Source organism: Lutra lutra, chromosome 10 (assembly GCF_902655055.1).
Source record: "Lutra lutra chromosome 10, mLutLut1.2, whole genome shotgun sequence".
NCBI classification, from domain to species: Eukaryota; Metazoa; Chordata; class Mammalia; order Carnivora; family Mustelidae; genus Lutra; species Lutra lutra.
Genome location: NC_062287.1, coordinates 64,086,063 through 64,112,357, shown reverse-complemented (window position 1 = coordinate 64,112,357; position 26,295 = coordinate 64,086,063). Strand labels below are relative to the sequence as shown.

At 37.2% G+C, this 26,295-nt stretch overlaps 1 protein-coding gene across 1 annotated transcript in view; it reads left to right on the top strand.

Moving 5' to 3' along the window:
* The window catches only part of STK33 (serine/threonine kinase 33), a 185,697-nt gene that overhangs the window by 11,036 nt on the left and 148,366 nt on the right, over positions 1-26,295 (top strand).

Here is a 26,295-nt window from a genome sequence, read left to right as displayed (position 1 = left end):
TTATAGCTCATGGGGAGCTCCCTCTGTGTCAGTTTGCTTTCTCTGGAAGAGCCTATCTCCTATTTGCCCCAGAACTCAGTAACGGGAGAGACCACCCCATTGGCTGAGACCTGGTAGACAGAGGGGTGTCTGAGGAGGGCCAGCTACATGGGGAAGGCCCCTGAACTGGAGGTCCTGTCAGATGGCACTTCTGATGTTGCCAGAGCTGCAGCTTCCCTCCTGCTTGTCTCCCATAGTCACTCACCGGCTGACTCTGCTCCAGGGCTGTGGCTCTCGGGCCTCTCTTGCTTTTGCTTTATCCCGAGTAACTGAGGGATTGAGGAGTGGCCTCAAAGCTCAGGAATCTCAGCCTTGTTAGTGGCAGCCATCCTCCTCATGTCCAGTACTTATCCCCTCAAGACACAGTCTCAGCTGGCTTTTCTGACATGAGAGGACATGTCTGAATTTCCAGAGGTCACTTATGTAGGGCCTCCCTACAGTGTAAATCGTTGAAGAAACTGGCCTTGTGAAGATTGGGTAGGGGTGGGCAGGGAGCAGGGAGGGGATGACGGCTATCTTCGAATATCTGAAGGGCTGTGTAAGTATAGTGGACAAGGTGTTAGGTTTTGGTCTGGAATTCTGGCCCTACCTCTTACTAGCTTTGTTTTTTGTTTTTTTTTTTTGTTTTTTTTTTTTAATCTAAATTCTTTTAAGCCTAAAATAATTCTGAGATTTAATAAATGTAGCAGGCAGTGCCTCTGTCGATTAGATCTGGATTCTTCAGGCAGATTGAGTGGCAGCATTTTAGCATTTCGAGCTCCGCCACTCATGAATTGAAGTTGTAATAGCTGTATTTATTATACCCAGAATTGAATGAGTTATTAATAAGCCATTCCTTAGCCCCGTATTATCTCTGTTTTACAGACTAATTTTTTTCAATAGGATTTCCTTAATTGTATCAAATGTTTCATTCCTAGAACGCTTAACACATCTGATTGGTATAATCTCCAGGGAAACTAGACGGTCTTAATTACATCTAGTGTTTTGATTTCATTTGATTCTTTAGATGAGATTAAAAGTAATTTATTTTAAAGGCTATGACTACTCTCTGTATACCTATGCTTATTGCGAATTTAGAAAGTATTGGCCATATTACATTAACATTACCAGTGTATCAGATAATTTAGATTGTGGACTTGTATATAGGGTAGTTAAGTTCTTTCAGAACAAAAAGCTTGATAACTGCATTTTTTTCACTACCCTCCCCCCACTTTTCTCATCACTATCTTTGGAGGGCATTGATTTATATTTTCTGTTCTAGCCATTTCCATAGTATATGTCAAGACTTGCTCCTGAGAATTTAGAGGGTTCTTGGGGTTGATTCTTCCCAAAATGTGTTTCCTAGTGAGTAAATGTTAATAATAATTTGTTGAGTATGATTTTTAGTTCTAGAGGCCGTTTTTCACCCAGAGGAAGGTGAAGGGTCTGGGATGGTGAAGTGTCTTTACATTATATGAAGGGTGGCTGAAGATATTGGAGATATGGAAAAGATGGTTTGCCTCTAGGAAACATGGTCAAGGGGACACATACTCTTTTTCTTCATATCTAGAAGACTGAGATTTTTAAAAAGAGACAAGGCATTTCTGTAGGAAGGACAGACCAGGCATGACTTGTAGGAATATGTAGAGGGAAACCATTTTGGCTCAATATGAAGAGAAATGTTTCATCATGGGTGTCCAGTGAAATGAGCTTTTGGGGAAAGTAAAAAATGGGTTCCCTATTGTTGGAAAACTTTTAACAGTGTCTATGTCAGTACACATCAGCTCTTCCATGAAAAAAAAAATCCCATGTACTAGATGTCTTTTGGTGTTCTTTCCAATTCCTGGTTTCTGTGGTTGCCTCCCCACTCCTGATACTATAATGTGGCTACTTCTCCATTCTAGGTTTTGCTTTAGTGAGTTATAAGTGACTGGGTTAATATTCCTGAGCAACCATAGCCCAGAAGGCTATGATGTGGTGGATGAAAACTGCCTGACATGAAATCTTTTTGTAGATAATTCACAAAGTGGACATATACTATGTGCACATATATACTTACACACATATATATATCTATTTTGTATAATGGAGGGTTATTATACTTTCATGGTTTTGTCCTCTGTTCTTATTATAAAATATCATGTGTTTTAAAGACCTCTGAATCTCATAAGACTTTTTTTTAAATTTTGACATTTATTTATCAAATTGATTTTAAAGAAAATAGCTCTGTTAAATTTTCAAAATAGAGCCAGTGAAGAGCCTTTGTGGGAGTAGGAATTAAAAACTGGTGGTTTTATTGTGAGATTATTTGAGAAAGATCTATAAATAAAATGTATAGACATTTAATTAGTGTCTTAGAAAGTTAAGAATAGGAAGTGAGAATACTATAGTCATTTTGGAAAATTGTGTTTTTAGACTCACTTATTAATTGGATTGTTGAGTGCAGTATTAGTGGCCTCAAAGGGCATCACAATTCATTACAATTCTGACCTGGGGTAATAGATAAAGAGGTAAAATGAAATCCATTTTCCTTAAGAACTACTGGTTTTATGAAATGATTAAATCTGATTTTAAAATAAAGCATTAAGTGCAAACCACTAAGAGTTCAAAAAACACTTACAGGTCCCATGAAAGAAGATTTAGTGCATTTAGCTTTCAAACAGTTTGCTCATTGTAGATGAAATGCCCTTAAAGTGATGCAAGTTATCATGCCAATAAATTAATAAACTAAGAGAAGATACAGATCTTCTCTTTGGAATGGGCTGATTCTCCAGGGACAGATGGTTCTCTTTCAGACTCGACTTTCTTCTGAAGTGGTAAGACATTAGAGAAGTCTGTTTTCTGCGTGAACTTAAGCTCAGTGTGGGTGCTATTAAAGATTTTGATTTGGTATTGTGAAAAAGGAAGTCACCATAATGGGAGAATTTCCCCACTGAGAAAGATTTACATTTTATAGGACTTTTAGAATTCTTTAATACTTTTCATTTAAAGAGCCCAGAGCATATGATTATGTACAAATACCTCTCTCTTCCATGAACTCCTATGCATCCCAGGCCATTGGTTTTAGAGAATATGGGGACATACCCTTCAGTTCACTGGCGAACAAGGTAAAGCCTCAGCAGTCTTAGAGAATGAACAGATCTTCTGACTTTGCTAATCTAAATCTTCTAGAGGGTAGCCTCTTCTCCTAACTTCAGCCTGAATGCTGCGTAATGTAAATAGTGATATTTAATGTCAAAATCATGATTGTTCAAATACTTGGGTATCTGTTACAAATAGTGAGCAAATGAATTTATCCCTTTATGTTTCAACGTTTTAGAGTCACATTGCTAAGTGAAAATATAATGAATTTCTGTTGAAAATATCCAACTTTTTTTTCTCCTTAATAGCAAAATATCCTCACGCGTCTTTCTCAAAGTATTATTGATAATATTGGCCACGGACAACCGTTTTTGAAGTATTCGAATCACTGTGGCCTTTAGACATGAAGCTGGGGCGTAGAGCAGCTTTATTCTTTTCTCCTTCCCTTTTTGGCCTGCCCCCCTTTTTTATCGCTGCTACTACACAGGATGTATAAAGAACGGCTTGGGTCCTGATCTCAGGGTCCTGGGATCGAGCCCTGCCTCAGGCTCCCTGCTTGGCCGGGGGTCTGCATTTCCTTCTTTCTCTGCCCCTCCGCCTGCTTGTCCTCTCTCCCTGTCTCAAATAAATAAAATCTTAAAAAAAAAAAAAAAAGAAAGAAAAGAAAAGAACGCTCTAATGAGGTCCTTACTTCATAAACTTATTTGTAGTGTGCCAGTGGGATGAGATGGAGTCATTGTTGCTGTTATTAGTCCCTATTAATAACTTTTAAAAAGTGCACCAAATTGTCTGAATGCTAATGCTCAGCAATTGTGCCTCCTTCAGCCCTCATTTCCTTACGTCTGTGGGGCTTCTCCTCCACTTCCACCGCTACCTTTTGGCTTACTTGTGTGAGTAGATTGTTCTTTACCTTTCTTTCCCTTCCTCCCTCTTTCTCTCTCTTTCCCAAACACCAGATACCTACTAAGTGTACTGTGAGAGCCTGCAGGCTACAGTGATGAATTAATGATAGGACCGCTGTCTTCAAGAGCGGTCTGGTGGTGGAGACGTGGGTAAGTAATATGATGGAGTGTGACCAAAATAGTACACAATGAGAACCAAGGATACAGTGCTGCAGGGTATGGAGGACAGAGAGGCTTAAGCTTTGTGTATGGGGCGGGGAGAATAAGAGAAATGAACACTGACTGGTAAGGTAGGAGTATGATTGAATATTTATTAATTTTTTGTTTAATCAGCGTTGTTTAATCTGCATTAATTTTAGGCATGATTTGAGACATTTTTCAGCTCAGTGTGGTGAAACTTACCGTTGACCAGAAGATTGAAGCATGTATTTTATTTTATGTCCTTAAAACATCTCCTATAATAGATTTTTCTTTTTTCTTTTTTTTTGTTTCCAGAGGCTTAGAGGGATAAATATTATTGCTCATGACTTACTTCTATATTACTGGAAACTTTTTCTAGCTCTTATTCAGAGAAGCCCTTTTTGTGATTTCTTAAGGATCCTGACCAGGTTACTGGACAGTCATCATGATTAGATTCTGTGCCATATTGAGTATCTTCTTAAGACTCTTAACTTCTATACTTATTACTAATTACTTAATTTACTTTGGTTTTAAAAAATACTTACACTTAATGTTTGCAAAATATTCTGAAATCTTATGAAGACCTATTGGTGACATTAAGTAAATTATTTAACAGATATTTGATAAAGCCCTACTCTGTGGCAGACATTGGGGTGAGCACTGGGATAAGAGAAGAGATGGGCTCTGTTCCTTCATAGCATTTACAGCCTGATGGGGGAATACAGGCAGGTAAGTGGGCAGCTGGAAAGGTGCTATGAAGTACACGGGGCTGATTCATACAAAAGGCACCTAATCCAGACTTAGGGGCCTGGAGATATGTTTTTGAATGAAGTGGCATCTACATTAAGACTTAAGGATGGGTAGAGGGGTGCCTGGGTGGCTCAGTGGGTTAAAGCCTCTGCCTTCAGCTCAGGTCATGATCCCAGAGTCCTGGGATTGAGCCCCACATCAGGCTCTCTACTCAGCAGGGAGCCTGCTTCCTCCTCTCTCTCTCTCTCTGCCTGCCTCTCTGCCTACTTGTGATCTCTGTCAAATAAATAAATAAAATCTTAAAAAAAAAAAGACTTAAGGATGGGTAGAAACCGTCCAGGTGAAAGGTAGAGTGATAGGGCACAGTGTTTTGAGCAGAGGAAATGACATGTGAGAGTCTGGGTAGACCTGAGAGCTAGAGGGGTTGCAAGAACACTGACAGGAGTCTAGAGCACAAGGTGGGGGGAGAGGGAGTGGAGAAGAATGAGGCTAGAGACCATATCAGACCTACCATGCTGGGTTTGGTGAGCCACATTAAGGAACTGACTTTAATTCAAGGTAGGGGGGAGTGATAGACGGGGTTTGAATAGGGAGATGGCCTAACTTGGTATGTGTTTTAGATAAATCATTTTGGTTGCAGTTTGGTGAATATACTGGAGAGAGCTCGAGATGAAGAGATCAGTGAATTAGAGGCGCAGATAGTAATTCAAGTAGGAGATATTGGAGTGGCAGAGGCGAAATGGCACAGGCATTACATGACCAAGACTTTAAGGGAGATGGAGGCTCGGCTTAATTGGACATCGACTGTGCTTTGATTTTCTGTCTTGATGAAAAACTTCTGGATTTCTTAAATGTATCTTTTCAAGTTTTTATTTAAATTCCAGTTGTTAACATGTTATATTAGTTTCAGGTGTACAATATAGTGACTCAGCACTTCCACAGGACACCCGCTGATCATCACAAGTGCCCACCTCCATCCCCATCACCTGTTTCTCCCGCGCCGCCTCCCCACTACATTCTAGTAACCATGGTTTGTTCTGTGTATTTAAGAGTCTGTTTCTTGGCTTACCTCTCTTATTTTTTTTTCCCTTTGCTTGTTTGGAAAAACTTCTGGATTTTAAACTGTTTTAGAACAAATATCTTATGACATTTAAAAAATGATGTTACTGTTAAAAATATTAGCACATATTATAAAGTGTACCAGACATTATTTTAAGCACTTTACATTATTAATTGATTTCTACTTTACAGCAATCCTTTAAGATAGCTATTAGTTTTATCTCATTTAGACAGATGATAAAAGTGAGATGTAATATGAAGTAATATACCTAACGTCAGAGAGCTAGTGTCTAAGCTTGGATTTGAATGCTGCCAGTTTGGGGCTAGGGTCAGTTCTCTTAATCACTGTTCCCCATTCCTGAAATTTTGGGGGACAAGACATGAAACCCTCCTCTCCAACTCTCTGCTATTCTGTATCTATTCTGAAGAGAAGCAGATTAATTCCAAAGAAAGTTGGAGGTAGAAACAAGATTTTTGGATTTAGAGAGAGGGAGGAGAGTAGAATGACTCTTAGAATTTGTGGTTTGGCTTCTTGGGTGACTTTGGGACCACTCACAGAAACAGGAAGTTGCAGAAGTGGAAGAGCAAGTCCAGGCATGGGTGGAAGGTGGAGGAGGAGCAAGGTGAGGTGATTTTGCTGTTATTATAAACAGGTTGGATTTGAGGTGCTTGTGGGTCATCCTTGTAGATATGCTCAGGGGACAGTTGTACGTGTCTGGTTGTTGCTCTTACAGTAGCTGGGGTTCAGAGAGAGAGAGAGAGAGAGAGAGAGCAAGTGAGCGAGCTATGGCTACCAGATCTGGAACTGCTTCTGTGAACCAGGTCTTGGGTTCAATAGGTAGGAGCCTTCTGGATGAGGGAAGCACAGTATACTTGATGACCTCCTGGTAACAGTGGATACTTCCTGGTAAGAATGTGGGTGAAATGAGAAGATCTGAATTCTAGGCTCCTCTTTGGCTTTCATTTCATTTATTTATTTGATTATTTTAAAATCATTTAAATTCATATTAGCAGGCTGCCCTTCAATAGAAAATGTTCATCTACAGAAGAATAAACATGTCTGGGGTGCCTGAATGGCTCAGTGAGTTAAGCCTCTGCCTTCGGCTCACATCATGATCTCAGGGTCCTGGGATTGAGCCCTGCATCAGGCTCTCTGCTCAGCAGGGAACCTGTTTCCCCCTCTCTCTCTGCTTGCCTCTCTGCCTACTCTGATCTCTCTCTCTGTCAAATAAATAAATAAAATCTTAAGGAAAAAAAAAAGAATAAACATGTCTGCTCTGCTGGTCCTCATAGTTGTTGAAAATTAGAATGTCCTTGAATGGACCTTCTGTTCCTGAGATTCTAATTTCAGGAATTGAACTCAAGTGTTTGAACATACTTTATAAATGTTAAAGTAAGAGTACAAACATGAATTAGTGGCACTTGGTATTTTGTAAGAGATTATGTACATAAGGCTATAGATAGTGGCAAATGTGCAATGGCTCCTGATTGTCTTCCTCATGAAATTCAAACTCCAGCTGATTCTTTGGGGTTTGGGCCTATCTCTGGTGACTATAAAGTGAACCAAAATGATTGAATGTCATACTTTTTTGAAAGAGGAGCTATCAAAATTTGCCCACTGAAAATAAGAAAGAGAAAAAGAGATTAGTAATGACTATAACTTTGGTCCACAGTACTATTTGAAAGAGAGCATTACTTAATAATAATTTCCAGGAGCTGTGCTAAGTGATTTATATACTTGATTTAATTCTCACGGTTAACTATCAGTGCTCCCATTTTATAGATGAGCAAACTGGGGCTTAGAGAACTTGCCTAAGGTTACACACTGGTAAATAGCAGAGCTTGGACGCAAGCACAGCTCTTCCTATCCACAGAGCCTCTGCATGTAACTTTCACAGTATATATTCTTTTGGTTTAAAGTTCAATTATTTTTTGACTAGATTATACTTATACATGGTATAATTTAAAAATAGAAGAGTATACAGTGAAAAAGTTTTCTTTTTGACCCTGTTCTGATATTCATTTCCCTAAAATGAGAGTCCTTTCAAAGATGTTCTGTATGTATGTGTAACTGTAAATTAAATATATAAAAATACGCATATATAATATCCATGCAGTACATTACATACAAATAAAATTTCACCCATTTTACACAAGCAGTAGTATACTACAGACCTGCTCCTTAATTTTTTTTTTCTTTTCGCCTAACAATATCTAGGAGATTATTTCAGTTAAAAAAAGGTTCTTCATTTTTAAGTTGCTTATAATATTCCACTGTATGCATATGCCACTAATCCCCTATTGAAGAACATTTGAGTTTGGCCAATATTTCGCTATTACAAACAATGTCTAATAAAGAACTTCGAACTGGAGTCACTTTGGGCACGTGCAAGTCCACTGCACATGCTAAACAAGAGCCTAGGGGGTTGCTCGGAGTATGGTCAAGTTCACTATAGGAAGGGTTATATTTTCTTACTAAGGTGGAAGGTGTTTGTTATTCCAAGCATATAGATGTGTGATAATCAATAACTACATAAATGCTTTTCTGTAATCATATATATGTAAGGGCTTGTAGACTTCAAAAAGCCAAAAGAAGGTTATGGCATAGTTGACTGACTCGTGGTGAGAGATGCTTGCATATGAGCAGACATTTACTCAACAGAGTGAAAATTCATTCCCAAAGAAAATGGTTCATTACTGCACGGAAGAACTTCCCTGGAGATGTGCTGATGCATTTGACCCTGAGTGGGATTACTGTACGATTCTTGTTTAAGAATGTTGCAGTATAAAAATGGCTGTAATGATTCTGTTGCCATTGAGTATATCCAGGAAATGGGCAAAGGGAATTTTTAAGATCTATATGTAAAGTGAAGAAAACCAAATTAAAATTGTACAGAAAGAACCACAGAGCTCTAAGATGGAGTGGAATCAAGTGGTTTAAACACTTATATCTTCAGAGCTTCTGCATCGGTAGAATATACGATGAAATGGAGATAAACATTAATAAATTACATGGTACTTTATATTTTTCTGAGTTATTGAGTGGGCAATTACTCTTTCCAGGAGTGGTTCTAGGTATTCTGAGGTGAACATGAAGAGTATAGAAAAAAATAATTCATTTATATATCTAGATAAACAAACTTAAGGAGGGTGATATGGCAGAATCAAGAAACATATTTAAGATTATTCTGCTTAAAGCACGTTACATAAATAGTAAATAATAAATGAAGTTTGTGAAAAGCCATGTAGGCTTTTGAAATTTGGGTCACTGCTGAGTTTGATTTGCTGTCCTAATATTCTAATTTATTAATTATGCATTCTTTGAGGATCTTTGTTGGTTTTTCTTTCTGGCTACTTTCTGTTTCATAGTTATTAGCTGTAGAATCTATAGTTATTGGACTCTAGAATGCAGACCAAAGTCACTTTAGTTGATAAAAATGAAATCTCTTACCCAGAAATATAGATAGCTTCTTAGTTTATTTGTATTATGTTTGGAATATAATCATTACATGTAAGAGAGTGATACTACCATATTTCGGTCATTGTATCATATTAGCTACTAAGTACTAATCCCCGTTAACTCCGAATTGGAGTTTTGAAGCTCCTGTCCTGCACTTTCCTCAAAATGGATCCATCTATCTCACAACCTCTGTTCTGACACATCTGAGCTCCTGCCATTGCCGGCTTGAGGCCCTCCCTCAAAGTCTGATTACACCAAGGTTGGCTAATTGATATGTAGGCTTTTCAGCAATTTATGACCCATATTGCTTGACTTGTTCTCATGTGCATAACCCTTGACTGTCCGTGTCCAAGAGCTCTTGTTTCCCGTAGATTTTCCCAGTTTGCTGATATTGACTTTGAGGTTACATGTGCATCTTTCTGGTTCACCTGGGCCCAGAGTGGCTATGTCCTTTTTTGGTCCCACCTCATTTGTCTGCCTCTTCACTTCTCACTTTGTTCTGCTTTCTCTGCGCTGGAGAAGGAAGAAACAAAATAGAAATAAACACATTTTTAGGATGCAATCCTACATGTAGCTCGTTATTATTTCATTCTTTTATGGGTTGCGATGTTTTTACGGAATGCTTATGTGTACAGGTAGTTTGCTACCACAAATTAATCCATTTATAAAAGCACCATGAAACAAACTATTTTTACAAAGTTACCATGTCTCTGAATCAGGCATTCACTTTTAAATGTTCTAGTGAAGTATGCGATGGTGTTCATCAGAGTTCTGATAGTGATCACCCATGGGTTTGGAGGTAAAATGGAAAGCAGTAAGAATTTGGGGTTCACTTTGGTACTCTGGGGAGTTTTCCTTGAGCAAGAACTGCTGGAATTGATGGGGTGGTGGGAACTTCGATACAGCATCTTACATGAAATCTTCCACACCCTTATGTACTAGTTGGCAGGTGTCATGATTCTTACATTATGGCTCAGAAGATCAAGGTGCGGAGATTCAATAGCTTGCTCGGGAACACTGAATGTACGGTAGCCCTGCCGGAGAGGGATCTGCGTATCATTCCACCCAAGGGCTCATGCTTCTCTGAGTCTCTCTGATTAAGTAGTTTCAGATAATGCTGGGGCAGTCTGTTCTTTGTTCATGGCCATTGTTTGTTAATCAAGGAGGGGGAAGGGATCATAGTGATGTTTAAAAATAGTTGATCATTTAAAAATCATACCTGTACATTCTGCTTTGGTCGTTTCTCGTAAATTTGTCAAAATGATATGGTAAAATTCTTTTAAAAACAGGAGATTCTAGGCTAATTTAATTTCTGTTCTTTCCCCCAATATTTTTTTTTATACTTTAAAAGAGTGTAGAGTGATAGCTTATACATTCTGAAGCTCAGGAAACATTTCTATTTTAAAATTAAATTAACATCTTTGATTTCTGGTTTCAAAAATGTATTTTTCCACAAAAAACGTATTATTAACATTGTTTTATTACAAAATACAGAACACTGAAATTCTTGTTGCTTATATTTACTTAGTATATGTGACTTGCTTCCTTTTAATACTATACATTTATTTCCTATGTCCTAGTTAGAAAATGGTGAATGTCGAAGTACATTTACAGTTAGGTCACAGTTTGAGATTACAGATGCCTTTTCTATGAAAAATGCATATTTTCTAATTTTTTGGTTTATAAGCCTCAAAGTCTATTTTACTCTTTGATGAGGACTAGTTCTTAAACCAATGGATTAGTGCATGAAATTTGTTGAAAGCTCTTTCTTTGCAATATTCTGAAGCTTCCTAAATAAACATCTGGTGTTCACCCTACATTTTTAAAATAACTTTTTATTTTGAGATAATTGCAGAGTCACACGCAGTCATAAGAAATAATAGAGAGAGATCCTGTTGGACTCTTCACCCAGTTTCCCCCAGTGGTAGCATTTTACGTAACTACAGTTCAGTATCACAACCAGGAATTGACATAAACATAATCTGCATACCTTATGCAGATTTCACCAATTTTTACATATGTGTGTGTGTAGGATCCCTCATGCCACAACCAGCTCCCTCTCTCCTCACCTAACCCCTGGGTACCACTGGTCTCATCTCCATGTCTGTATAGTGTTATCACTTCAAGAATGTTACATACATGCATCTTCCTTTCCCCCTCCATAATGCATAGTATCTGAAAATAAGAACAACTACAAGAAAAAGGGCAAAGGATTCTTAATATTTGAGCCTATATTATTAGGTGTTCTAAGGTTTTCTTTGAAAGAAAGCCAAAGCGATATTCCTTAATTCACTAGGTGAATTATTTTCCCTAGGCATAAATTACAGTTTTCATATACTAAAATACTGAGTATAAATCTGTATAGTTGACATATTCAAAAATGCTTGTAATTCAGCCTTCCACTTAAATATCACCTTTTCAGAGAGACTATTTTGAAGATTCAAACTACAGCAGTTTCCAAGTTATTCTCAATCTCATTGTCCTCTATTTTCATGAGAGCACGTGGACATTTTATGATTTGTTTCTCTCCCTCTCCCTCTTTACCCTTTTACCCTTTTAAGCTCCATGAGAGTAGGGACAGTATTTGTACTTTTCATTTTATATTTCCAGTGCCTCTACATAAAATGTTGTTATTGCACGATGGGCATTTCATAGGTCTGAAAACATACCCATATTTTTTTGTTTACTTTGATGATACATTTTAATTTCTAATGGTGCCCTGACTGTGCCTGAGTTTTGATGTATAGTGCTGAAGTGTTTGAATCATTTTACTATAATTTAGTCAGCCAGTGACTTGTTTGGGAACATTAAATCCCCAGGAGGCATTCCCTAGTCAGGTCTGTTTGAAGGCATCCAGTAGTCTTCTGTGAATTGACAGAAGCCTAGATCGTCGATCACTTGCCTCCTTTCATAGACTTACTGCTAAGAGTTTGATCCGATAGTAGATTTCCTGGGTTTGAAGCCTGTCTCTATCATTCATTAGCTTTGTGGCCTTCGGCAAATTAGCTAACCTCTCTGTATCTTGGTTTCATAATCTGTTAGATAAGGACATTAATAAGACCTATTTTATAGAGTTGTTATAAGAATTAAGTGAGACAGTGTCCTAAAAGTACTTAGACCACTTCCTGGCACATAAGAGATGTTTAATAATAATGCTGCAATTATTATTCAGTGGGAGAAAGTTAGTATATCTATTTTATTCACACATCAAGCAGTTGAAATAACACAATTTATGGCATACATCTAATCAGATAGTAATGTATCATAAGAATTTTATCTATAATCAGAAAATGGATTTCAGGTTTATTTATTTCCTCTTATTACATTAGGTGGTTTTGTGAACATCAAATAGTTTGGAAAGTGCTGAAAGGAAATGAAATCTGAGAGGCCTGAGAACATATTCTCTTGATTGTTGGTTGTAATTCTTGCTCTGAATGAGAGAGGTCACCTTGGAACATAGACTGGTCTTATGTTGTCCATGCAAATTATGATCACTACCATGAGTTTCCCAGACATTGGTTAAATGCTGATGGTGAGAGACAGTCATGAAGAGGATTAGGAAGTTACTACTATTTGGTTTTAGCTTCCGTTACTCTTCTTCTTAGAGCTCTCTCTTCTTTCTGTCTTAGCTGCCTGGATTCTCTGCTCCCTGCCCTCTGCACACCACCTTATAAACATTTTCTATACCACCGAGCTAGTCCCTGTGATATCTCCCTCCCCTGTAGCAAGAAGTTTACAAGAAGTTGCAAAGAAATGTTCGGAAGGTTCCATCTACATTTTACCCATCCTCCCCTAAAATTAACTCTTGAGTAACTGTAGTATAATGGCAATACCAGAAAATTAACATTGGTACAACCCACAGGGCTTATTCTATACATTTATGTGTGTGTGTGTGTGTGTGTGTGTGTCTGGTTTGTGGATTTTTTTTAATCACGTGTAGTTTTGTGTACCATCACTACCTGTAACCATCAAAATGCTGAATTGTACCTTTGCCATAAGGCTCCCTGTGCTACTCCTTGATGGCCACACCCAACCCTCCCCCTCTCTGTGATCCCTGACAGTTTGTTCTCCTCTTTATAATTTTGTTATTCCAAGAATATCATGTAAATCAAATCATATAGTATGTTACTTTTTGAGATTGGCTTTTTCCACTCAGTTTAATTCCCTTGAGCTTCGTCTGTCAAAAAGTTTGTTGTGTATATTAATAGCTTGTTTCCTTTTTATTGCTGAGTCATATTCCTTGGTCTGGCTGCCTCACAGTTTGTTAAACTATTCACCTGTTGGAGGATGTTTGGGGCGTTTCCAGTTTTTGACTGGTACTAACAAAGCTGCTGTGAACATTATTCTACAGATTTCTGTGTGATTGTAGATTATCATTTTGGGGGAATAAATGCCCAGAAGTACAATTGCTCGGTTATATGGTAAGACCATTTTTTAGTTTTCATTTATTTATTTACTTTTTGTTTTTTAGAAGAAGCTGTCAAGCTATTTACCGGAATGGCTATATCATTTTGCATTTCTACCAACACTGTATAAGTGATCTAATTCTATACCCAACATGGGGCTAGAACTCACAACACTGAGATCAAGAGTCCCATGTTCTTCCTCCTGAGCCAACCAGTATCCCCATGAGTAGTCTCATTTCTCACATCCTCACAATTATTTGGTAGTGTCACTGATTTTTTTTTTTAATTTTAGCCATTATGATGGTGATCTATTATTGTGATTTTAATTCACATTTCCCTAATGGCCAGTGATGTTGATCATCTTTTCATGTGCTTATTTGTCATTTGTGTATCTTTGGTGGAATGTCTGCTCATGTGTTTTGCCCATTTTCTAACTGGATTTTTAAATTTTTTAATGTTTAATGTTTAATTTTTTAATGTTTGTTTCTAGCTATAACTTGTCATCAGATGTGTGATTTGCAAATATTTTCTCCCAGTCTGTGTTTTGCCTTTTTAACACCTAATGAGGTCTTTCACAGGAGAAAAATTTTAATTTTGATGAGGTTAACCTATCAGTTTTTCCTTCTTACCTATTTTGTTTTGAAAAAAAACTGGCATGCAGTTTGGAGTTTGTTGAAATTCTTGGAGCTGTGGGCTTATAGTTGTCATCATGTTTATAAAAATTCCAGCCATTATTTCTTTATTTTTTTTCTCTTCTCCTTTTGATACCATGTATATGTATTCTAGATGCTTGATATTGTCCTATAGGTCACTGTAGCCCTGTTTATTTTTACTCACTCTCCCCCCCCCCTTCTCTGTGCTTCATTTTGAGTAGTTCTTATTGCTCTGCCTTCAGATGAACTGATCTTTCCTTTGGAAGTGTCTAATATGCTAATATATATCTACTCTACTTTTCATTTCAGGAATTGTAATTTTCATCTGTGGAGATTCCATTTAGATTGTTAAAAAAATTCTTCCATTTCCCTTCTAATCATGTTCATGTATTCCTCTTTTCTTCTAAAAATGTAGGGCATATGTATAATAGTTGTTTTAACATTCTTGACTGCTGGATCTATCATCTCTGTCATTTGGGAGCCATATGCCTGCCAGCTTTTAACTGGATGTCAGTCATTATGACTTTCATGTTGTTGGTTGATGGATTAAATTGGCTTTCTTTACATAGTGTTGGATTTTGTTCTGGCATGCAGTTAAGTTGCTTGAAGACCTTTGAAACCTTTTCAGTCTTGCTTTTAAGTTTAGTTAGGGCAGTTGTTTGCACAGTAGTTGTTGAAAAGACTTTTATAATTCATTGAATTACTTTGCTGCCTTTGTTGGCAATCAGTTGACCTCTGTTCTGTTCTATTGATTTGCTCCTTGCCCCAGTACCACAGTGTCTTGATTATTGTACATTGAGTTTTGAAACCAGGTAGTGTGACTCCTCCAACTTTTTTCTTTTTTGAGATTGTTTTGTCTTTTCTGGGACCTTTGCCTTTATGAATACTCTCTGGAATCAGTTTGCCAATTTCTATAAAATATGCAGCAAAGTTGAGAATCACTGGACAGACCTTGGTAAAAATCCATGCTTTCTGATAGTTCTTAGAAGTTGTTTTGTGGGCCTTCTCTAGAAAATACTCCTTAGGAAGACTGGGCTTCATTCTACTTGAACTTCCATATTTTAATTTCTAAAAAATTGCTGTAATATGTATACTATCATATGTTATTATATATACACTAATAAATACTTTTCTTTAGGTCTTTGGGTATATTTGTTGCCTTGTCTCTTTTAGTGTCTTTGGTAGTACTGAATTATTATTGTTACAACATTGAGAATATAAGTGTTGATTTAGTAGGAGAAAAACAGGAAAGTAACATAGCACATCATTGATTAAATCTGTCAACAAAGGACGTATAAGAGAATTAAGCTTTTTCCTCTGTAGTATCAGAATTGATCTTCCTTCTGCTATGTTACAGTTTCTTGACAGGTATTAGGGAAATATTCAGGGACACAGTTTTTATGGCACTGTAATGAATGAAATATCAATACTATAATGAAGTGGCATTCTTGCTTTTATGTTTCCAAATGAGCTGGAGTTTTCAAAAACTTCAAATAGGCTACTTTTTTTTTTTTTGCTGCTATCTTGAAATATTTGCTTTAATAATGTTACATTTCTTGGTTACTTTAAGTGATTTTTTTTCCTAGAATTTACCTAACCAAATTGCAGTATTCATTTTTACAATTATTTCTGAGTTGTGGTTTTACATATATAAAACATTACCCACAATTTATGACTCCAGTTAAGTAAATTGGTACTTTTAGTCTCTTGTTGTAAATACATGTAGATGTTATGAATAAGATCTTACAGGAACTTTTATGTCATTTTAATGGGTTCATGTTTGTATTGAATAACACAATTGCAACTTTTAATTTCAATTTGGTGTGTTCACAGAATAAAATATTTGAATTAGCAAATTAATTAGGGCACCTCAGGACAGTGATGGAAAGAACTAAGAACTATATTCATTTTATTAGAGTGATCATATTGTTTTATGAGAAAACAAGCCATTTTGCTCTGGATGGCAATTATTTGCGGTAAAGAAGTACCTTGGAATTATAGATCATTTTTCAGTTTTATGGGCATTTCTGTCAGCTGAAAATAATTGCTGATTTGGGCTTTCCTTGGAGCAAGAAGTGGAAATTATTTTATTAACTTTGTATGCAGGCATCTTTTAGTCGTTAATTAGATATATTATTCTGGAAGCAGTGGAATATTGTTTTTTTAGAAGTTTAGAATTCTGTAATAGAAGCACAATAAAAGAATAAGTCAGCTGGAGAAAAGCGCCACATATGTGGTTCAGAGAATCTGAGGCTGATGATGATTGAGAGGGCAGCTAAGTGCTAATTGTATGTGCTACAGACATTGAGTCAAAAGGAGTTCAAAGCCTGAAAGATCCTGGTGAGCTTGGTTTTTGTTTTAAAAGATAGTGTGTGATGTACTTATCATGCCCATATTGGGACCACAAAAAGGCTTTCCAGTCCTTCCCACAAAATGATCATCAGCTAGAGTTCCCTTGCGTCGGATCCCCCACCCCATTCTGTTATATATAAGCATAGCTCTTGTGTTTCTGAAATTGGGAGGACAAGCTGAACTGGTCGTATATTGGTTTGTTATAGCCTTATTCTGAAATGCGCTCCTGCCAGGACTCTTTGTTTTCTTCATATCCCCTGAAATTAGGCTATGCCTTCAACCTTACGTTGTTCCAGCTACAAATCATAATAAGCAATCATTTTATGTCACTGAACTAGGTACCACACAGTGTTCTAGATACTTTCCATGTATTGACTTATTTGACCCTCATGTCAATTCTGTGAGATAGGGTAATATAATCTTTTCCATTTTATAGATGGAAACTGAGAAAAACATTGTCAGGCAGGAAGTGACTGAAGTGAGCTATGAATCAGATTCTCTGCTCTTAATCCTATTCTTTTCTTTCTAACTTGAATTGGTTAAGAAACCCCAAGTAAATTTGTATTATCAGTGTTTCTTTAATATTATTAACTATGTCCTGAGTTTGACAGCTCCAACTTTGTTATTAGAGACCCTCTAAAAAGCTTGTTTGGTAATTTCTTTAATTTCCACTAGAGGTCAGTCTATCACCTGGCAATGTCAGCATTGTCTGCTTCCTGGTCTTGGAAGTGCAAAATTTCAAGTATACTAAGTTAAAGAAGTATGCTGTGAAAGAGACTTGGGTAGCAGAATAATTTTTGAATTAGAAACATAATCAAAGAGTCATCTTTATAGTAATAAAGGCATATATGACTATTAAAGGACCCAATATTGGCTGAATAGATTGTATTTGCAGAATTTAATCAAGACATCCTGGGACCAAAAAAAAAAAAAAAAAAAAAAAGATATCCTTTGAGATGATAACTGGTATAGAAAAGGCTAATGACCTTGACCTTTCTTTATTGCCTCTAAACTAACCACACATTAAATATTAAACCAATTTTGGGTTGCTACTCTCCCAATCCCATTTAATTCATTCAAGGACGTAGAATATACTCTGAGAGTAATGAAATAGTGAAATTACTTAGTGTTCACTAATAGATACTCTCTGGTAATTTTAACACAATATGGGTCTGAGGATTTTTTTTGAGTAGCCCAGAGACTTTTATTTCTCAGCTTTCCTGTTTTAGAAATAACAAGGTATTGAATTACAATGCAGAAACCAGGAGTCTTCATTTAGAAGCAACATTTTCAGGCAACCTCTGTGGTTGGAAAAGAGGAGAGTCATATTTTGGAAGAATCTGGGTAGTTATTTGCAGAGTCCAGCACGGTCCTGAGAAGAGAGTAGTTTAACCAGGAATGTTAGTGCTGTGTAAAAAATGGTTCTGGCTCTTATAGGTTAAATAAAATCTTTTAGGCAGCCTTCAAATGGACAGAAACAATCTGACTGGACTTCAGATGTGTCACATGAGAAATGAATGGTGACACGTAGAAGAGGCCAGGCCAGGGAGGAAAGTTATACAGCTAGGTGGGTCAGCAGAGTTTGTAGGTCTGGATACCAAAGATGTTAAATTCAGGGGACTGCTGGAAGAGAGAGGAACAAGAGAGTCTTCCACGCAGACAGAGAGAGAGAGAGAGAGAGAGAGAAGCAGAAAGGATATTGGGTTTCCAGGGAGACAAGTCACACCTAAGACCTGAGACCACCGAGCATGAAGGGAAGAACTGGTGATTCCTAACAGTCCCTTTCCCATGCTGTGTATTTAACACACGCCAGGTACTGTGCTAGGACACTTCGTATATATTATCTCATTTCCCTTTTATCTTATAAGGCAGATTCGAATCCCCTTTTACAGACAAGATGACTGAGGCACAAAGAGTTTCAATAACTTGCCCGGGGGAGTATAGCTTGTGCTTGGCTCGACTGAGATTTGAACTCAGGGCTTTGTGACTCCTGCTGGGAAGCTGTGCTTCCTGATGCAGAAGGCATTTCTTTTCTGCCTCAGTTTTATGCTGCCTGCAGGGTAGGGATAGTCATAGGCTTACATCCAATGGGAAATTAACCCCATAGGTAAACCCCAATTACAGCAAAAGTAGAGGGTTATAACTTCCAGGGAGGTGGGAGTAGGGATATTTTTGTTAAAAATGTGAAGTTTCTTCACCTCTGCCTATATTCACAGTAAAGACCTATATTCTCCATGTAGCAGTGATTAGGTGGTGGTGAATCTATCCCTTGTACTTCTCACTACTTTGTTGTTTTTTTTTTCCTCTCCTAAAATCCACTAATTATCTTACTAGGTGTTCTCTCTGTTGGCTTGGTTTTTCATAAATGGCACTACTGGAGGTGCCCTCTCAAGGACTTTCTAGAGTCTTAATAGGAAGAGTAGTGGGCCAAGCTAAAAGGAAGTTTAGGGATCACTAATTTGGTCTGTCAGTGTACTTTTGTCACTTTATTTTTACACCTGCAGGCAGCAGTGCTTCTGAGATCTTTTGGTCCTTTAAAGATAGCTTTGATCCTGGATCTCTTTCTGCTTGGGATATGTTTTTGAAGGGCTGAGGACAGAATGTCAGCTTTCTTCTCCCAAAGGCACCCGTTGCTGAATTTCCCCTATAATCTGGGGCTTTCATCATTTCCTCCATGTTGATGGTGGCACCAGACCTGGGGAATAGCGTTTATCTTTTGTTTTTTGACCTAAGTGACTGGTTAATGGTGAAAGGGCCATCAGCTAAGAATGCGTTTAATAAGGCCCTCTTTTTTTGTGGTCTAGCCAGGGTCTATCTATGGTCAACTGCAAAAAGTATTCCCCAAGTTCTCTCACTTTTTTCATCTGAAGTTGCTTGAAGGTGATTCTTAGGAAGAGTACATCCCCATACTGTACAAGGGCAAGCAAAAGCTGTATCTCTTTATATAGCTTTTAATCTCTTGGTTGAAACTTTGATTTATTTTGACAAAATAATATAGAATTCTTAACCTAGCAGTATCATGTGACACTGGATCCACAAGTGCCAGAATTCCCTTCCAAGTCTGTAGTGGAATTCTCTAAGGCCAAAGTGCCTACTTTCTTCCAAGAGGCTTTTGGGATTGAATTTACTCCTCTATTTTCAATCCATAGATGTCCAAAGTGAGTTCTCTCCCCCATTTGCTATTTCATAGAGAAAGAAGACATTTGATGGGAATTTCCCTACCAACCAAATCTACAAACCTGCTTGTACCCAACCATTCTTCCTCAAATAGCTTCCCAATCCGCTTTCCTACTGGTTTCCACCCTTGATTCTCCTATATCCTGCAAATAAAGTCATATTTTACAAAGACAGATCAGATCATGTCATAGAGCTTACATATTACTTTATATTGCTCTTAGGATAAAGGCTGAAATCTTTAATGCAGACTACCAGCCTCTTTACGAGACGGTCCCTGGCCTCCCTCATCATCTTTGACTGACAACAGCATAGCCCTTCTTCACAGTCCAATGATCCTGGTCTCCTTTCATTTCCTCAGGTCTGCCATGTTCCTGCCTGGATCCTCCTTTTGGAACACATTCTTTGCTTCCCCTAGTTAACTGCTCATGGTCCTTCAGATCTCTGCTCAAGTGTCATTCTTCAAGAGAAATCCCAATGTAGTCATATCTCTTTTAATATCAACTTAATTGCATTTTTTCTACATGTTTTTATTGTCAAAAAGTTCAGTTTCTCCCTTATGAGGACTCTCCCTTCACTTTATATATTGCCTGAGAACCTGAAGTTTCCAAATGAGTGTTAGTTTCGGGTGCCAGGTAGAGAGGGACTGGAAATCTGGAAAGTACAATACAGCTGTATAAAGATTTGCTGTTGAAGACTGATCCTGCATAGCCCCAAAGGGCAAATTATCTCTGACATTGTGATGACCTGCCCAAATTACAGAATGTGTCAGTATTTGACACTCATACACTAAGTCATCATTCCTCAACACATAATCTTGTGTTATGGTGGTTATAGGCTAGGCTAGAGCCATTCGTCACTCCTCATCCATGAGCACTTGGGTTGAGTTGAGCTTGAGTTACCAACTAAGACAGCTCCTGCCTAGCAAGTACTCTTTCAGTGACATTTGCTTCCCTTTTTGCCAGAAGACTTCAGTCATGGTCATGTCACGTTTACCCCAACAGGTTTCCTTAACTTTTGATCTCAAGGAATACTCTCAGAAGGCCTATGGGCTTTGCATTCCAAGAAGAAAGGTAGTTATTTTAGGTTCTACAGCTAAAGAAAAGTTCTATTACATCCAATATAGGGTACTTACTCATCGTGCAGTCTGTCACTAAGGGAGGCAAACCCAAGCGACGCTTTACAAAATAAAATTAGACTCAAGGACCCTTTTGCCTCTCCCCATACTGGGAAGCACGACAGAAATTTCTAGCTAAAAATAATTTAATCCATACCTCGTGGGCACTCTATTTAATCTCTGCTTTAGCAACCATCCCTTTACTCACTTATTGATCTATTATCCTTGTGATTATTTGTTTAAAACCTGGCTTCTTCATTATAATGTAGGTTCCTAGAAGGTACCAACTATTTCTGTCTTCTTCACTGATATATCCTCCATGCCTTTCAAAGTGCTTTGCACATAGTTAACATTCCATGCATATTTGATAAGTGAATGTATTGTAAGTTTTTCAAAGTAGATTTTAATAGTAACAATGACTTCTAAAGATTCAGGAGATATTTAAAAAGTAAAGGCATATTAACCATATTCCCCATCATGGAACTAATTAAAACTCAACAAGCATAATGAAACACAAAGAAAAATTCTGCATAACTAGGAAATGGCTCAGTTCTAGGCGTGGACTGGTATCTAAGAAGTATAGTGAAATATGGATCAAATCTAGGAGGATGCTAAAAGCTGGTACACACTTCTCTGGTCTGTAAACATAGTGTGAATTTCACTAAAAGGAAGTGGAAGGCTTTGAGTGTCCATCCTATGAGGTTTAGGAGTTGGAGCAGGCCATGTGAAAAATATGGAACTAGTTCCATATCTCAGAATAGTGCGAAAGTAAGGATAAGGGAACAGTATATATGTATTTTTTAATATTTGGCTTCTAACCTGTATTGAAGTGAGAGGGGAGAATGGAAGAAGTGAGCTTTGCAGAAGTTGACCAGAATCAAATGAACAGAAATGAAGAAGAAATAAATTAGCAAACCAAAGTTGGCCAAATTGCTTTACTCTAATTATACAGATGAAGTGCATTTCATGTTAAGAATTATTTCAGGGGAAAAAAAAATTATTTCGGGAAACAGAAATTCCAGAAAAATGCATCTCTGTTCAATCAAATAATATGAAGGGAACATAGAGTTTTTAAAAATTGGAATTAAGGAAAAGAAGGCAATTCCCTTCTAGTGATGAGAATCATGGGCTATGAGGCTTTGGAGATGTTGCAGCCACATTCCCTGCCTCATGAAGGAAGCTGGTCTGTCTGTGATAGTAAGAGCAAGTCAACGTGTAGAAGCAGAATAAAAGACAAAACCAAAACAGACAAACCATCCTGGTTGAGACAAAAAGACATGGTGATAGTGACATGCAAGTGTTATCAATAAGGTCTTGATGCTTTTTATGCATTTCTTAAAGATAGATGAGGTACTCCAGTATCCTTCTAATACATTGCTTTTCTTTGAGCTAGTTCACATTAGGCTTCTACCATATACTTGCAACTAAGAGTTTTGTAAAATATAATTTAGATATAAAGGCAGGCAGAGAAGATCCAACATATGCATTATTGGTGTGCCTGATAAAGAGAGCAGAACCGGTGGACTGAAAAAATTATATAGGTAATAAAAAAAAATCTTTAGAAATTAAGGAAATTCGTAGTAGGTAGAATCAAAAAGGCACATGTGCCTTCTAGGAAAAACTGAAACAGGATGATCAACGGCAAGTAAACACAAGGTAGTAAAGTTAGTGTGCTTCAAGTTTAAGAATCTTATAGGCATCTGGGCAGAAAAAGTGAGTCAGAGTGGCCTCAAATATGGTGATAGTCAAAGCTAGGAGGCAGTGGATAAGTGTTTCTAGAGCTTTGGTGGGGTATTTGTGGGAAGACCCAATATGTGGTCAAGCTATGGTTTATGTTTATATTTAAACAATATTCTCAAATATTCAAGAACCTTGTTCCTGAAAAACTGCCTCATGAGTCAAATTAGTTATTTATGTGACAAATAAGGGAAAAGAACTTAGGAATGGAGAAGCAGATACTCTTTGAAAGGATTGGCGGGACATGTGGAATCCACTTAAATACCGAATTAAGTCAAATCTAAATAACTGCATTTTATGAAAACAGAAGAAAATGTAAGGACTATACAATTAGTAGCAAGGGAGGATTTATAACATAAGGTGGAGGAAGATAGAAGAGGTAAAGTTATATATAAATAGGTGAAATCATTTTTCTTAATGGAGAGAGAGTCAGTAGATCCAGCCAAACGTTGATGAATTTGCTGGTCTGAGGTGAATCTTGGCACTGCCACATGCCAGCTGTGTAACTTTAGATAAGTTTAAACCTCATCTGTAGTCACAGAATCTTCATCTGTGTCATGGAGATAATGACACTACCAACCTACCAAGATTGTGGCGAGGATTAAATGCAGTATTGTATGTGAAGTGCTCCAACCGGTGCTCAACCCGGAGTGAGCAGTCAATAAAATTGACTCTTATATATTATTATTATTATTTTAAGGAAAAAATATGGGCAGATAGTTTTATGAAATTAGTATGTGGGGGTCTTTCTAAGCATAACTCTAAGCCCAGAGACCATAAAGGAAAAGATTAATAACTTGACCTCAGAAAAAGTAGAAGCTTTTGCATGGCAAAACCACCATGATAAGAATCAATGAACAAATACTCAAGTAGGGGAGAATAACTGCCATCTATTTGACAGAAGAAGGGTTGGTATTATTAACGTTCAGGGAACACGGATAGGTAAGCTAATGAGAAAATATAAAGAACCCTGTGTAAAAACAGATAATCTAAGTGAATATTTTACAGAAAAATAGCAATGATAAAAATTTGAAAAAATAGTCTCACTTATAATTAAAGAGGTAGAAATTTAAAATGAGATGCCATTTTTCACTTATCAAATTGATAAAGATGAGAAAGTTTGAAAATATTTAACGATAGGGTATGGCAAAATAGGCATTATTAGACCTTTTTTGGGGGGCAAGTTGGCATTTTCAAAATTAGAAATGTTCATACCTTTTATCTCTGCAATACTACTTTTAAGAATATATTCTACAAATATATTGAGGGTACAACAATATATGTAAAAGGGTATTGTTTTATAGCATTGCTTAAAGGAGAAGGGATTTGGAAACAATTTACTTGACTACTGATAAGAGTTTGTTAAGTAACTTAAGGTTCTTATGTACCTTGGAATATTATATAGCCATTAAAACAAAAGATATATAAATTTATGTACTGATAATGGGAAAGTGGCCAGGCTATAGTATGTAGAGAAAAAAGTAAGTTATATGAAACTAGATACAGTATTATTTATTTACTAAAAATAATACATAATTTATTCATATAAATGCATAGAAGAATTCTAGAATGTTACATAAGAACCATTAAAATTAGTTGTCTCTGAGGTGGAAAATGGAGATGTTATGAACTTTTGTTTTCATTTTACACCTTCTGGACTCTTCCAAATTTTATTGCAGGAGTCATCTTTTAATTTTATAGTAACTAAAACAGAGAAAAGTAATCTTCCATTGATGGTGACTGGTGACTATGCTGGTTTTGAAAATTGAATTTAATATTTTGGGAATAAAATTATGTGGGATAAATAGCAAAATGAATCAAGTAAGGTCAACTATTCAACAGAGATTTTAAGTCCTAACTTTGCATGAAGCACTGAATGGACTTTTCCTGATGATTGCAGTCCTGGGGAACAGATAATGCCTGATAAGTGCTATAAAGAGAGATTCAGACATTTCTCCTAGAGGTTGTGTTTTCCTAATTAAAACCAGATGAAAGGAGATCTGTTTGCAAACACTGTTTTCACTACACAACCATTGTGGCAATACAACCCAGAAACTAGCATCAAGGACAAAAGCAGTGCTTTTGTTAAGTTTTGTGAATTCAGCTATGCCACTTTGGTTGCCTTTGGTTTCAGTTATCATAAATAATGGCTGCTGATGGGGGAGAGAAAATGTGAGCAGGTATGCTCATGATGATACTGATGGTGATAGGAAAAGGAGATGCAGTATTCCTGAGCAAAAACTAGGTTTGATCAAATCCTCTATCAGTGATGCTTAACTTTTATGTCACTACATACTTATGGCTGTAAAGGCAATGATTTTATGAAGAAGATTGTACTTTTATGGAACCAAGCAGATCCCAGCATTTCCTGGAGGATGGCCATATAATTTATACAAATCTATTTAGAAATTGTGACTTTTTTCTATTAGAGACTCTGTGATTTCTCAAAATCTTGTGATTCCATTGAGCTCAAGACATTTGAACAATAGGAAATGGTTGCACTATCCCATTGGCATTGGCTGTTTGATCCTAAATATCCACATAGTTCTGCTATTTTTACAAATTTTATTTATATTCATTTAATTAACATATAACGTAATGTTGGTTTCAGAGATAGAGTTCAGTGATTCATCAGTTGCATGTAAACCCAGTGCTCATTACAGCACGTGCCTTCCTTAATGCCCATCACCCAATTTCCCCTTCTCCCTACACTTCCCTCCAGTATCCTACCCTCTCCTCCCCTCCAGCAACCCTCAGTTTGTTTCCTAGAGTTGAGTCTCTTATGCTTTGTCTTCCTCTCTGATTTCATCTTACTTTATTTTTTCCTCCCTTCCCCTGTGCTCCTCTGTTTTGTTTCTTAAATTCCACATATGAGTGAAATCCATAGTTCTGCTATGAACGCTTGTTTTGAAAACCTGAATTTGCTGCAGAGTAGCTGATATATTAGGAAACAATTTGAGCATAAATGAGCTTTGTATTTGCTTATGCACAATTTTGTCAGCAAGAAATACCAGGTGAACCACAGAATACTGCACCTAGTTGAACTGAGCCGTGCAGGAGTGTTCAAAACGGCATCTCCACACGCCTGGGATATCTCCCAGCTACCTCACTTGGCGTGTTATGAGCCACACCCACCTGCGGCTGCTGCCACACCCCTTCCCTCTGATTCCCTCTGATTTCCGAGAGCCTTCTCTCCGCGACTTAGCAGTTTAGCTCATGAACTCCGGCCTTCCAAACACTCACATTCACAAGCAAACTTCAGGTCTTTTTCAAAATAAGGTAATATACTTATGTATTTCTTAAGCATTTAACATATATAAAGCTGGGCTACCATTTTTCTTAGGTTCCTATCTTTTGTGTGTGTATCACAAAGTTTTTGAGTATTGTGTCCCGAACTGCATTTCCC